This window comes from Rutidosis leptorrhynchoides, chromosome 2 (assembly GCF_046630445.1).
Source record: "Rutidosis leptorrhynchoides isolate AG116_Rl617_1_P2 chromosome 2, CSIRO_AGI_Rlap_v1, whole genome shotgun sequence".
NCBI classification, from domain to species: domain Eukaryota; kingdom Viridiplantae; phylum Streptophyta; class Magnoliopsida; order Asterales; family Asteraceae; genus Rutidosis; species Rutidosis leptorrhynchoides.
The window spans coordinates 610,550,462-610,566,668 of NC_092334.1; the positions used below are offsets into that span (position 1 = coordinate 610,550,462).

General features: G+C 35.1%; 1 long non-coding RNA gene across 9 annotated transcripts; it reads right to left on the bottom strand.

Moving 5' to 3' along the window:
* Window positions 1-1,535: 1,535 nt before the first annotated feature.
* LOC139893479 (uncharacterized) lies at window positions 1,536-5,704 on the bottom strand. Of its 9 annotated transcripts, none has more exons than XR_011774553.1 (9): window positions 5,654-5,704; window positions 5,073-5,207; window positions 4,804-4,903; window positions 3,977-4,315; window positions 3,334-3,430; window positions 3,201-3,235; window positions 3,059-3,122; window positions 2,002-2,495; window positions 1,536-1,834 (listed from the first exon to the last, which is right to left on the bottom strand). It is a non-coding gene; the product is annotated as an uncharacterized lncRNA (long non-coding RNA). The 9 variants fall into 9 exon arrangements; XR_011774556.1 differs by having other exon boundaries at window positions 2,002-2,306; window positions 2,392-2,495; window positions 5,073-5,698; XR_011774552.1 differs by having other exon boundaries at window positions 2,002-2,306; window positions 2,383-2,495; window positions 5,073-5,698.
* Between the last annotated feature and the right edge of the window lie 10,503 nt (window positions 5,705-16,207).

Below are 16,207 nucleotides of genomic sequence, written 5' to 3' on the forward strand. Positions count from 1 at the left end.
TAAAAATAAAACAGAGAGGCTTCAAAATAAACAACTAAAGATAAACATGGAATACAAGTATACAACCAATTAAATAAACATCAAAACTTGAGTTCTAACTTCTCTCACCGCCATTTGCTATACTTGGCCATACGGACCCATCCCATCCCACGAACATGATCTAGCACATGAACACAAATTATAAAATAACGAGTACGGGAGAGCTCGCGCGTTGCCACGAAAATTGGTTCGCTCCATATCCGATGTTAACTCTAACTCATGCTTCGATTTCGTCCTCCGAGGTTTTTTTTTGCTTGTTCAAATTAATGGTCTTAAGTCGTCTTAATTCTATTGTATAGTACGGAGTATTTCTTTTCGAGATATATTATTTAAATGTCATAGATACCTATCATCTAATTCGTAGCATGTCCAAGAAAGAAAAAAATAATTAAATTCTCAATTTTTTTTTTACATAAATAGAGTTGAAATACAATTACCAAGGGTGCGTTTGTTTGACTCTTAATGAAATGGTTCAGCACTGAATAATGAACCATTCAGCATTCAGTGCGTTTGTTTCTGACCTCTGAATGACATATGTTGCTGAATGGTTCAGAATTCAGCTCTGAACCATTCAGAGATGAAACACTCTCTTAACCATTAAGAGCCTAAATTATCTATAATATTCTCCTCAAATCATATCCTGATCACATAACTAACAAGTATACTGATTATTCATGTCACACGTTAATAAGGTAGTTTTAGTCAGTTCATATCGTTCATTCTAAATGATTATCAAACAGCTTATTTTCATTCAGAGGCTTTGGACCATTCAGATTCTGAATCATTTAGCACCGAATCATTCAGTTTTATCAAACGCACCATAAGTCACATCATTTCCACCACTAAGTGCTTACCACTATAAGTCACATCATTTCCACCACTAAGTGCTTACCACTATTAGTTGAGTTGTGCTTACCACTATTAGTTACCACTAGATTTATGAGCCCGTGAACGCACGGGGACTCATCCGCAAACATTATTGATTTTCAAACTTATATATGAAATAACGATATTATAGAAAAAGTATGTAGTATAAGTATTTTTTTTCTTTAACGATATAGTATAAGTATATTGGGTTGAATGAACCATATTAACATGAACAAATACACTTGCCAAGCAACGCAACTATAAGTTCGTTTCAACTTGTACATGAAACAGTATCTGGACAAAAAAAAAAATTCCAGTCAAAATATTATTCAAATACGTTATTCTTGGTACTGATTACTCGTGTTATACAATTACAATAAAAGAAACCATTCATTATTGAAATTACCTCTGATCAAGTCATTATATTTTCTAAAATTTTTGTGAGAATGTACAACATAAATTACACTAAATGTGTTCTTCAAAGAGGTAAATTTTCTAATAAAAACAGTTAAAAGTGAGGTTTAGGTCTGTCATGTTTGGTAAAAGGTCAAAATTGCATTTATTAGTTGGGTCAAAATAGCACATGGGTCAACATTACCACTTATAAAAATATGAAAAGAGTGATCAAATATCTCTCTTATTAGAGAACATTTTCTTGCTCATCAATTCATCAAAAGTTATATGCTTTGTCTCTACCTCAATCTACACTTTTTTGTGTTGCCAAAAAGCTTTATGCTCTCATTTTCAATTGATTGGGGAAAAGGGATAATAAACAGTTATAACATGTACTTACTGCCATGGATCATCCCATCATGATGTCATCCTATGCATCAGTGTACACAACTTGCCATTTCTTTGGTATCACGCCAAGTTCGCCTTCAATTCCAAACTTATTCTTCAGTTTCTCCACTAAATCCTCATAACTGTACTGTACAAGTTAAATCATCAGCCCTACCAACAACCATCCCATGCATATGAACTTGCAAGATTTGATAGATATTGCATCAGTTACCACCAAGAAAATGACGTACTACTTCATAACAAAAATTCGCGCAAGGGTCAAAAAAATGTGAACCAAATATATAAAAAACATACCTTGGTGCAGGTTTGAATTTGCCTGGTCTACAACTCAGGAGATCTCACACTGGACTTTTCAAGGTCACAACTTGAAGAAGGAATATCAAAACGCTTGACCTTAGAGGGTTCAAAATGCCAATCAGATTCTGCATCATGAGGGCAGATTGTTAATTCAATACCCACTGCTCTAGATGTAACGACTGGTGAAGTTTCATCCACAGTGGAGTGTTCGAGTAACTCGATTCCAAATAGCCTGTAGCCAATAGTTTGTCTCTTTTCACTACTTTCTTTATCAGCAACAGGTTCATGCGGTGGTTCTATTACTGTTTCACTTAAGTTAGACCAATAGGCAGAATTGGTTGAAGCAAGAGGCAATGAACCATTCTCATTGTAACTTACAAAATTAACCTTGATAAATGAAGTTCCATTATTCGATGTATATATTTCATGTGCATGTTGTTGGTCACAATATGTGTAACCTGAGGGACGCTCATCAGGAGATTTCCATATTCCTATAGACAAATGATAAAACACACATAAAATTAGTTAAGATCCAATAATCTTTGAAAGAATTAATGGAACGGTTCAGATAAAAGCTTTTAGATTAAGGTACCATACCAAGTGTATTCTTTTTAAATATAAAAAAGTAAGACTGGGAATATAAAAAACCATACCAAGTGCATAGCTCATTTGTTATACCGTACTAAACATAACAACTCAAGAATTGAATTTTGAATGATTTTAATACCACAGTTATAGTTATCTACTTTAAAGAATATATGGAGCACTCATCCTCAAACTTCATAGCTCATTTATTTTCATTCTGAGAATCCTATTTTCTTATTTTATTTGTAAAAAATACCAAAAATGGGCCCAATCTGATGCATTTGACCCCTGACCCGTTTCGATCTCTTATCCAACCTGACCTGTTTGGAGCCATTTGAAAATCTGACTCATTTGACCCGTTTCGAGCCGTTTGAAAATCCGACTCGTTTGACCCATGACCCGTTTCAACCCAAAAACAGTTGGACCCATTATCCAAACCGACACAACTTAAGTCGTTTGCCAAGCATACCTGAGATATAAGAACCATAAAAATGAGCTGAGGCAGCCCAATTTCAACACATCTAGCAACCTAACTGGACAAAATGAAGCCAAGATATAGATTAAGCATGGGTTGTATTCTGTAAAAATATGTCTCAACATACTTGACTTACCTCTGGGAATCCAAATTCATAATAAACGAAGCCACCTATAACGACCAGAGGAACAGCCGCAAGTGAACTCAACAACCTTTAAATCAAACATATTACAGTACACCATTAATTCAGTTTATAACTTAGAGCTAACCTTGCAATGTTGTCGAACACCATTGAACCCGAGAATGATTTGATATGTAGAGTCAGTTATCAAAGCACCTTCGATCGCACACATTGTTGTCCAAAATCTTTGAGCACAATAATTAATATTAATACATACATATTAAAAAGAATTTGACTGTGGGGCCATGAAAGAAAAATCACACAAATGTAAGTAAAACTTGATATTGATTTCAAATCAATAACATTAAAGATTGAAAATGTACTTAAACAAAAGGATGGTCTGATCCATCTCACAGTTACACATGTACAAATTGTTGCTATAACACAATCTTTCGCATGCTCTGTAATCGCTTACCATATTTTGCTGCCTATTAACATTCAACCATAAAAAAGAAATGGCATCAACTGTACAACTTTCTTTTATCGAATAGTCAAACACATTTGTAAGACTATAAATGGTGAATGACTCTCAATAAATGGATTTACACCAACCTAACCTACTACACATATATTATATGAAAATAATACCCACACACAATAAACATAAACAATATAGCTAATAGACCCACACACAATAAACATAAACAATATAGCTAATACCCACACACAATAATAATCTTTATACATTATATCACGATCTTAATATGCTTTAAATTACTAAAATCACATACCTAACAAAGAATATTTTTGCATAACTTCATTAGCTTTGGTTTTGACTCGCTGCTCTTCTTTTGTAATTCTGATACTTCAATCAAATTCTGTTTTGAAAGAAATTCTTTTCAGGAACGTAACACCCGCTAATTTCGGCTATAGATCATAAATTTCTCCTTATTGTCATAGGTCAAAATGTTGACCTTTTCACTTATGAATGACCTAATATTTCATAATAAAAGAAGTATGGTGCCATGTTGTGCGTTTTATCAATCTTATCTTCGTTCTTCGGCCAAGCTTTGTTGTCTGTACATCTTTTTTTGTAGGAATCTCCACAAGTCGTTACTGCAACCCTACCACTGCATAGCAATAATTATATCAAAATATCACTTCTAATGAAATACGCTTAAATCAAACATCAAAACATAAACAAAATGTGTACATTTATCGTATGGCCTGATCGAATGAACAAATGTTATGGTTTCATGCCCATTGTAAAGAACCACAAAATAATATGCTTATTCTAGGTTCAAACTGGAAATAATAATCTTACTAATTTAGTCCTAATGACTTCAGTATTACATATTGCAGAGTGTATACACATGTATACATATTGCAGAGTGTTTTGACAGCTATGACTATTTGTTAAAAGGAGATGTATTTTTGTTTTTGTTATAATATAAAATTATCAACCTTTAAATTCCTTAATTGTGAACAAAGACCTTTAAATTACAGTAACATCATACGACCTTACTCGGTTGCATAGTACGAACACTTGCATAAGCACAATAGCAATTACGGGAACATCATAAACACGGTATAAATAAATCATTTGATTGGCAAATACCATATCATAATAGGTGCTTTTGGGTAAGTACTCATCATAGCAGTTACTGTACATGCATACAACCATGTCGATCCAATTATAAGCCCGATCCTGAGTATACCTTTGAGCAGACCATAATATATCATCAAATTCAAATTATATCAAAATTAATTAAAACCGATAAGACTTACTGTTGTATTCATATCCATATATCAAATAATTATTGATTTCAAAATAATAAGAATCAAAGATTTTATATCATATAGACATTGAAAAAACTGCATACTTACAGCTCACAAATTGATAATTGAAGGTAGAAATCGTTTCGGAATCAATAATGAAGGTTGATTAATCGTTGTAGAACAGTTTGTAACCGTCATATGATACTTCCCTTTAAAGATTATCAACACTCATATGATATGTGCCTTCATATTCAGCAGTAGGATCATGCTCATCATTAGAAACAATAACAACGATTACTTTTAAACATCAATGTGGAGATACAGGGTTTTAGGTCTAAGAATCATAAAGATATGATAAGCAAAACTCATTGAGCTGAATAGACAGACCAGGAAACGAAATCATAAACTACTTCAATTTATATAGCATTAAAATTTGTGAAGTCATATATGAATTTTGCATATAAAAATCTATAATCAAACTAATACATACCAAAAGTTTTGTAGTCAATATAAATTTTACGTACAAAACTACAAAACTAATAATAGCATCTGTATGTTATATATGTCTCCAATTAACACTTTCTTTTAATATATGTTCAAAAAGAATCGAGTACCACTATATACAAAATTGAAGATTGATCAAGTTACAAAAAAAAAAAAAAACAAATTAAAGATTGTCATAACTTCACCCAGATTGAAGTCTGACTAATGATTCAAGTGCATACATCCCTAATTTAACCAAATGATAATTGGAGGTTTTAGAAACCCTAAATTTAGATAGGATCGATCATTGTGTGATGAAGATTGTTTAGGTGTAGGCTATGATTCTATGAAGTTTGATTTTGTTAACCCTAATTTCCCATCTGTAGAAAACGATTATACGGTTGGTTATTCGTGAAGGGTTTAATTCGTAGTTTTAAGGACGCGTGTCATTTGTCGTAATTAGTGAGATTAATAGCGGAGGATTAAGAATGGGTTAAGGGTGGGACACGTGTCTAAAAACCTTACCGATTTATATAGATGTAGATGTAATGTATAATGTATGTAATCATAATCATGTATGATGATTTGTATAGTACGAAGTATTTCTTTTCGAGATATATTATTTAAAAATGTCATAGATAGCTACCATCTAATTCATAACATGTCCAAGAAAGGGAAAAAAAAATTGAATTCTCAAAATTTTTTTAACATAAGTAGAGTTGAAATACAGTTACTAAGTCAAATCATTTCCACCACTAAGTGATTACAAATGTTAGTTACCATCATTAATTGTGATTTATAGACATTATACTAGAAAATTTGGCATTCTCTTTAGTATGTAAGAGAAATTAACAAGCCCAATACTTTTTGGCCCATTCGCAGAACCACGTGATCCTGCATCAAAACATATAATGATGGTGATTATTTGTGCACAATTATTACCCCTACATACTAATATGCATGGGCACTTTCTTTTGTTCATCATTCCATTCAAATTTCTTCCCTTTATGCGTTAATGCAGTCAAAGGTTTTGCTATTCTGGAAAAGTCTTGGATGAACCTTCTGTAGTAACCAGCTAGTCCTAAAAACTGGCGTATGTGTTTCGGAGTTTTCGGGGTCTCCCACTTTTCAACAGTTTCTATCTTTGCCGGATCCACCTTAATACCTTCTTTGTTCACTATGTGACCGAGGAATTGAACTTCTTCCAACCAAAATGCACACTTTGAAAACTTAGCGTACAATTCTTCCTTCCTCAATACTTCTAACACCTTTCTCAAATGTTCACCGTGTTCTTGGTCATTCTTTGAGTAAATAAGTATGTCATCAATGAAAACAATGACAAACTTGTCAAGGTATGGTCCACACACCCGGTTCATAAGGTCCATAAACACAGCTGGTGCATTAGTTAAACCAAACGGCATGACCATAAAATCGTAATGACCGTAACGTGTTCTGAAAGCAGTCTTTGGAATATCATCTTCTTTCACCCGCATTTGATGATACCCGGAACGTAAGTCAATCTTTGAATAAACAGACGAGCCTTGTAGTTGATCAAATAAGTCGTCGATTCTCGGTAGTGGGTAGCGGTTCTTGATGGTAAGTTTGTTCAACTCTCAGTAGTCGATACACAACCTGAATGTACCATCTTTCTTCTTGACAAACAAAACAGGAGCTCCCCACGGTGATGTGCTTGGTCGAATAAAACAACGCTCTAAAAGTTCTTGTAATTGGCTTTGCAGTTCTTTCATCTCGCTGGGTGCGAGTCTGTAAGGAGCACGAGCTATTGGTGCAGCTCCTGGTACAAGATCTATTTGAAATTCAACGGATCGATGTGGGGGTAATCCCGGTAATTCTTTCGGAAATACATCGGGAAATTCTTTTGCAATGGGAACATCATTGATGCTCTTTTCTTCAGTTTGTACTTTCTCGACGTGTGCTAGAACAGCATAGCAACCTTTTCTTATTAGTTTTTGTGCCTTCAAATTACTAATAAGATGTAGCTTCGTGTTGCCCTTTTCTCCGTACACCATTAAGGGTTTTCTTTTTTCTCGTATAATGCGAATTGCATTTTTGTAACAAACGATCTCTGCTTTCACTTCTTTCAACCAGTCCATACCGATTATCACATCAAAACTCCCTAACTCTACTGGTATCAAATCAATCTTAAATGTTTCGCTAACCAGTTTAATTTCTCGATTCCGACATATATTATCTACTGAAATTAATTTACCATTTGCTAATTCGAGTAAAAATTTACTATCCAAAGGCGTCAATGGACAACTTAATTTAGCACAAAAATCTCTACTCATATAGCTTCTATCCGCACCCGAATCAAATTATACACATATTATAATATTATATATATATATATATATTATATATATTAACATATATAATATTATATATATATATATATTATATATTATAATATTAACATATATAATATGTGTATATATATTATAACTACTCTTAATATTCTGTATGATTAACTTGTTCCATTTGACTATTTTGAAGGAAATGGCGCCGACTACTCGACACACCGTGAATATGAATGAAGAGGAATTCCGTACTTTTCTAGCTTCAAACATAGCCGCAGTACAGGCTGCGCTACATACCAACAATAACCTTGGATCTAGCAGTACAGGAAATCGTGTAGGATGCACCTACAAAGAATTCACTGCCTGCAAACCTTTGGAATTTGATGGAACCGAAGGACCGATCGGATTGAAACGGTGGACCGAGAAGGTCGAATCGGTGTTTGCCATAAGTAAGTGTACTGAAGAGGACAAAGTGAAGTACGCTACGCATACCTTCACAGGTTCTGCGTTAACATGGTGGAATACCTATCTAGAGCAAGTGGGACAAGACGATGCGTACGCACTACCGTGGTCAGCATTCAAGCACTTGATGAACGAGAAGTACCGTCCCAGAACCGAGGTCAATAAGCTCAAGACAGAACTTAGAGGGTTACGAACCCAAGGATTTGATATTACCACGTATGAAAGACGATTCACAGAATTGTGCCTATTGTGTCCGGGAGCATTCGAAGATGAGGAAGAGAAGATCGACGCGTTTGTGAAAGGATTACCGGAAAGAATCCAAGAAGATATAAGTTCACACGAGCCCGCTTCCATACAACAGGCATGTAGAATGGCTCACAAACTAGTGAACCAGATTGAAGAAAGAATTAAAGAACAGACTGCTGAAGAGGTCAATGTGAAGCAAGTCAAAAGAAAGTGGGAGGAAAATGGTGATAAGAATCACCAATACAACAACAACAGCAATTACAACAATAATCGCAACAATTATCCCAACAATCGCAACATCAATCGCAACTACAACAAATGGCCCAACAACAACAACAACAACAGCAACAACTACAACAATCATCCCAACAACAATAATAACCGCAACAACAACAACAATCAGAAGCAGCTATGCCAAAGGTGTGAAAAGTATCACTCGGGGTTCTGCACCAAATTTTGCAACAAGTGTAAAAGAAATGGTCATAGCGCGGCGAAGTGTGAGGTCTACGGACCAGGGGTTAATAGAACGAAAGGAACAAATGGTATCGGAACGAGTAATGGCGGAGCAAGTAGTGTCGGAGCAAGTTATACCAATGTAGTTTGTTATAAATGTGGAAAACCGGGCCACATTATTAGAAATTGCCCGAACCAGGAGAACACGAATGGACAAGGTCGCGGAAGAGTTTTCAATATTAATGCGGCAGAGGCACAGGAAGACCCGGAGCTTGTTACGGGTACGTTTCTTATTGACAATAAATCTGCTTACGTTTTATTTGATTCGGGTGCGGATAGAAGCTATATGAGTAGAGATTTTTGTGCTAAATTAAGTTGTCCATTGACGCCTTTGGATAGTAAATTTTTACTCGAATTAGCAAATGGTAAATTAATTTCAGTAGATAATATATGTCGGAATCGAGAAATTAAACTGGTTAGCGAAACATTTAAGATTGATTTGATACCAGTAGAGTTAGGGAGTTTTGATGTGATAATCGGTATGGACTGGTTGAAAGAAGTGAAAGCAGAGATCGTTTGTTACAAAAATGCAATTCGCATTATACGAGAAAAAGGACAACCCTTAATGGTGTACGGAGAAAAGGGCAACACGAAGCTACATCTTATTAGTAATTTGAAGGCACAAAAACTAATAAGAAAAGGTTGCTATGCTGTTCTAGCACACGTCGAGAAAGTAGAAACTGAAGAAAAGAGCATCAATGATGTTCCCATTGCAAAAGAATTTCCCGATGTATTTCCGAAAGAATTACCGGGATTACCCCCACATCGATCCGTTGAATTTCAAATATATCTTGTACCAGGAGCTGCACCAATAGCTCGTGCTCCTTACAGACTCGCACCCAGCGAGATGAAAGAACTGCAAAGCCAATTACAAGAACTTTTAGAGCGTTGTTTTATTCGACCAAGCACATCACCGTGGGGAGCTCCTGTTTTGTTTGTCAAGAAGAAAGATGGTACATTCAGGTTGTGTATCGACTACTGAGAGTTGAACAAACTTACCATCAAGAACCGCTACCCACTACCGAGAATCGACGACTTATTTGATCAACTACAAGGCTCGTCTGTTTATTCAAAGATTGACTTACGTTCCGGGTATCATCAAATGTGGGTGAAAGAAGATGATATTCCAAAGACTGCTTTCAGAACACGTTACGGTCATTACGATTTTATGGTCATGCCGTTTGGTTTAACTAATGCACCAGCTGTGTTTATGGACCTTATGAACCGGGTGTGTGGACCATACCTTGACAAGTTTGTCATTGTTTTCATTGATGACATACTTATTTACTCAAAGAATGACCAAGAACACGGTGAACATTTGAGAAAGGTGTTAGAAGTATTGAGGAAGGAAGAATTGTACGCTAAGTTTTCAAAGTGTGCATTTTGGTTGGAAGAAGTTCAATTCCTCGGTCACATAGTGAACAAAGAAGGTATTAAGGTGGATCCGGCAAAGATAGAAACTGTTGAAAAGTGGGAGACCCCGAAAACTCCGAAACACATACGCCAGTTTTTAGGACTAGCTGGTTACTACAGAAGGTTCATCCAAGACTTTTCCAGAATAGCAAAACCCTTGACTGCATTAACGCATAAAGGGAAGAAATTTGAATGGAATGATGAACAAAAGAAAGTGTTTCAATTATTGAAGAAAAAGCTAACTACGGCACCTATATTGTCATTGCCTGAAGGGAATGATGATTTTGTGATTTATTGTGACGCATCAAAGCAAGGTCATTTCTCTCATATCTCCAAATTTTGGTACCCAAATCCTTTCATCCCTATACCGGGTTCCGTCTTCCCGAATATTAAGGTGCTTCTCTGATCCTTTGGGTATTTCATCCTTTAAATTTCCCTCTTTTAAAACTCCTTGTTGCGCCTCCTTTATTTGAGTAGTAAGGTTATTATGAATCATTATATTCATAGATTTTACTCGAATGGGTTCTCTGTCCTTCCTGCTCAAGGCATCGGCTACCACATTTGCCTTCCCCGGGTGGTAACGAATCTCAAAGTCGTAATCATTCAATAATTCAATCCACCTACGCTGCCTCATATTCAGTTGTTTCTGATTAAATATGTGTTGAATACTTTTGTGGTCGGTATATATAATACTTTTGACCCCATATAAGTAGTGCCTCCAAGTCTTTAATGCAAAAATAACCGCGCCTAATTCCAAATCATGCGTCGTATAATTTTGTTCGTGAATCTTCAATTGTCTAGACGCATAAGCAATCACCTTCGTTCGTTGCATTAATACACAACCGAGACCTTGCTTTGATGCGTCACAATAAATCACAAAATCATCATTCCCTTCAGGCAATGACAATATAGGTGCCGTAGTTAGCTTTTTCTTCAATAATTGAAACACTTTCTTTTGTTCATCATTCCATTCAAATTTCTTCCCTTTATGCGTTAATGCAGTCAAGGGTTTTGCTATTCTGGAAAAGTCTTGGATGAACCTTCTGTAGTAACCAGCTAGTCCTAAAAACTGGCGTATGTGTTTCGGAGTTTTCGGGGTCTCCCACTTTTCAACAGTTTCTATCTTTGCCGGATCCACCTTAATACCTTCTTTGTTCACTATGTGACCGAGGAATTGAACTTCTTCCAACCAAAATGCACACTTTGAAAACTTAGCGTACAATTCTTCCTTCCTCAATACTTCTAACACCTTTCTCAAATGTTCACCGTGTTCTTGGTCATTCTTTGAGTAAATAAGTATGTCATCAATGAAAACAATGACAAACTTGTCAAGGTATGGTCCACACACCCGGTTCATAAGGTCCATAAATACAGCTGGTGCATTAGTTAAACCAAACGGCATGACCATAAAATCGTAATGACCGTAACGTGTTCTGAAAGCAGTCTTTGGAATATCATCTTCTTTCACCCGCATTTGATGATACCCGGAACGTAAGTCAATCTTTGAATAAACAGACGAGCCTTGTAGTTGATCAAATAAGTCGTCGATTCTCGGTAGTGGGTAGCGGTTCTTGATGGTAAGTTTGTTCAACTCTCAGTAGTCGATACACAACCTGAATGTACCATCTTTCTTCTTGACAAACAAAACAGGAGCTCCCCACGGTGATGTGCTTGGTCGAATAAAACAACGCTCTAAAAGTTCTTGTAATTGGCTTTGCAGTTCTTTCATCTCGCTGGGTGCGAGTCTGTAAGGAGCACGAGCTATTGGTACATATTATGATTAACTACTACGAACTTTTAACTTATTACAGAACTTATTGATTAAAATTATAATTGTTGACAGTTTGGTCACATTTTAAAATTCTAAAAAGAGCTGAAACTTTTTTATTTAAAAATGTCAGTACGATTAACTACTGAGATTATAATTATAATTGTTGTCAAACGCATAATGTGATTATAATTATTAAACGTTTTTAATTCATTTAATATGGGTTCGTAGCATCCGGTACTTTGGATGGGGTTTGTTAGGCCCAATAGATCTATCTTTAGGTTTCGCGTCAATTAGGGTGTCTGTTCCCTAATTCTTAGATTACCAGACTTAATAAAAAGGGGCATATTCGATTTCGATAATTCAACCATAGAATGTAGTTTCACGTACTTGTGTCTATTTTGTAAATCATTTATAAAAATTGCGCATGTATTCTCAGCCCAAAAATATAAAGGGTAAAAAGGCAAATGAAATCATAATATTAAGAGTAGTTAATAATATTGGTACCTACCCGTTAAAGAAATTTCGTCCCGAAATTTAAGTGGAAAGGTCGTGAATGATAATAAGTATGTTTTCATGATACATACGGGCTGAAAATTAGAGTTTTATCATCAGCGAATAATTTGGATAAACAATCCATTTATATGAAGAGTACGAATGAAGCTAACATAGAAGAGTGAAATGAGTAAGTGTAGATTCATCTTATCATTTGACGTAGATATGATTGATTCCCAGATTTCAAGGGATTTGAAGAAAATATTCTTAATAAGATTTGACTCTCCGGTAATCAAGGAAATTAGGATCCGCTTTAAATGCGATCGTCCATTTTAATTATTCTGTCGGAGATTTTCTTATAAATTCACCTCCTTCGTTTCCTTACAACTAACACCTTCTGTTGATGCATTTTATGCAAGTCCCTAGACATCTACCCACGTCCATTGCAGGTACAACAGTTTACAGGCCACCATGATTGCTCATTATTATCCTGTGTTTGTATGTGGTTACAGGAACTGCAGGAACGAGATTTAGATGTTTGACTATGTTAGACTTAGTCAGACGTACGAGTGAAGCCTCACTAGTACAGCTGACAGGCTCATACACACGGTTGATGCTGAGCTAAGTCACAATTACAACCTAAATGAGAAGACACGAGTGAGTGATCACCCGTACGGCTGATGAAGCCAACTCGTACGTGTGATGAATGAATCGTATGGGTGAGTCAACAGCAGGGGTATATAAAGTCTTATGTTCTTCATTTTAGGTTAAGCCTCTTATTTGTTACACACACTCAGATCTAGTGAGCTCCTCCGATTCTCTCTCAGTCCAAATCACCCATGTGGTGAATAATAGCTCTAGGTGTTGATCTAATCACACTTGATTTAGTTGTGGTTTGACTAAATTAATCAAAAAAAAACTTAACCTATTCACTAGAGGGTTTGATTCACTTATTCTGCCATTGTGTGAGTTAAATCTGTTGATTTCTAAGTTCCTAGTCATGTTTCATCACCTTCTATTCTTTCCCCCTCAACTCATATTTTAAAGTATTCATTAATATGCTCCATCCAGCTCTGATTCTCGATATACTTCTAACTTTCATATCGGTCATTCTACTTTTTCATCTACCGCGGGAAGAATCTATTTACTTCTACTATACTCTTGGGTTTATAGTGTTTCTAGTTCTCCCGTGTCTTTATATTGCTATATGCATCGATATATGGTTTATAATTTCTGGTTTGTCGTTGGGCTTTATATGTTCCCTTATATTTTAAAGTCTCTGCTTCTGTCTTCTATTATCATTATCATTCACAGTTAATGCTCTCTTTTATTTGCTGCAATTTATACCCCAATTTCTATTTCGGAGTTTTGTCCTTTCGTTTCTTCTTCTTGCGATTAAGCACCGCTTGTAATGGTCCAGAATTCACAGATATGAATTTCGGAATGAACATTGTTAATGTTCTAGGAAGGAAATTGTGATGGCACGATCTTGACTTGTCAAATTACTAGAATACCTTGGAAAAGGCCGAATCATCAAGAAATATTTTCTTGATATTTTAGAGGTTAAATAGAATACAAGAGTCGTATAACATGGCACATGATGATGTTATGATCTGTGAATCATCACGTTCCATTTAGAAACTCAGCATGACTTACTGTAATATAATCACATTGATCAAGTGTCATTATATTATACTAATTCATGCTTCAGTTCTCAACACTACTTCAAAATATTCCTATTTTAAACTTAAATCTTTCAGAATTTAGAAACTAAAATAGTTTCTTTTATGATGTAATACAGATAGCGCGAAGAGGTAAATGTTTTCAAATAAGAAAAATTAAGAAAATATCTTCAGAAATATGGAGGATATTTATAATGAAAGATATGATGATATTTTAGAATTTCTAATATCAGAGGATGATGAAGAATATTGTCCGCAGGGGTTTAGAGTCAGGAGCAAGGTATTCGTTAATGACTTCAGCAGGTACTGAATCATTTGGATCCTTTAAAGTCAGGTTCAGTCTTTGTAATTTGTCCACAGCCTCCTTCCTACTTTGCTCAATCCGTTTTCCAGTTCCAAAACTTCTCTTTTTCTGCACTTTGCCAGCACACTTCATCATTATCATCCAGCTTTTACCATTTAAAGTCGTTTATAGTTTTTGCTGCTTCATCAGCATTTTTTCCATTTTCGGAGAACCAATTCGTAGTTCGGAGTGTTTTTCAGAAACTTCACATTCAAATTAAGTCCAGAAGATAGACGTTATATATACACATATAACTGTTGGCGCAGACATGCTGCAAGATTTCAAAATACTGATTGCTAATTCTCAATGATTCGTATGGCAATTCTCATTACAAGATGCGAATGAGTAAATGATGGGGTTTCAATGAATAATTATGATGACTTTTTGGAGAGGCTAAAGTCAAAGGGTAATGAAGTTGTTGTTACATCTGCTAATAATATGGTGGAATGTAAAAGGTTCCCTGGTAACGATGGTGTATATCTCAAGGTTATAATAAGGTTAGTCTGACTGAAAAGTCGAAGTTGACTTGCTGGAGCTGTGACCAAACTGGCTACTTTGAATAGGAGTCGCAAAGTTATTTTTGCTAATAAATGCCAAAGAATCTGACGCGGATACGTTGTTTAAACTTTTACTTTGGTTTCAAGAGTTTTTCGGGTACATAACTGTGGGTAACATGTGGTTGGATCATCATCTCGATTGCTCATCATTCGAAGTGTCTTCAGAAATTTTCGAAGGGTTTGAACACAGATTGTAATCGTTAACATACATTTGATGTTCTAACATAGTTTTGAAGTCAAAATATAGCTTGTGAAAGATGTAAGGATCTAAGAGTGATGATTTTGGTCATATCTCAAGTTAAATTTTGAGATTTCAAAATTAGAATATGTAATTAAATTTTGAATGAGTATGGTTGTTTTGATTTCTATAAAAGAATGTATATTGTTGTGAAAGTAGGGAGTATAATGGATGATTTGCTGAATCAGATTCGAAGAATGTAACATATTAATTGTGAATTTATATATCTCTCGGGTATTACCTACCCGTTAAAAAAAATTTCACAATTAATATTTTGTACAAAAGAATTTTATTACAGTCTTTATGAAAATATATATATGTATATTTTCTTCAGATGTAACATAGATTTAATGAGTTAATGTTAAATTAAACTCATTTGATTTACGGTTGAAACTAGAATTGAATAATCCCTAAAGGCTTTAAAAAGTACATAACTTTTACGCAGTATTTCTTTAATGACATTGAAATTATGAATCAATACTTCGTTATTTGTTGATGTATGGTGTTCGGTTCGTGGAATTCTTGTGAATTTCGCAAAGTACGAATGATGTTATCTGAAAAGTTTCGGGTACATTGATGATGAAAGTGTAAAATCAAATATATACTTGATTTATTATGAATTGGAATTTGTTGAATTGCGACAGAGATTGTAGTTAACGCTGGTTAAGTTGCGGCCGAAGGACGTACATTATTGCATATTTGTAATATGAATTAACCGAGTAGTT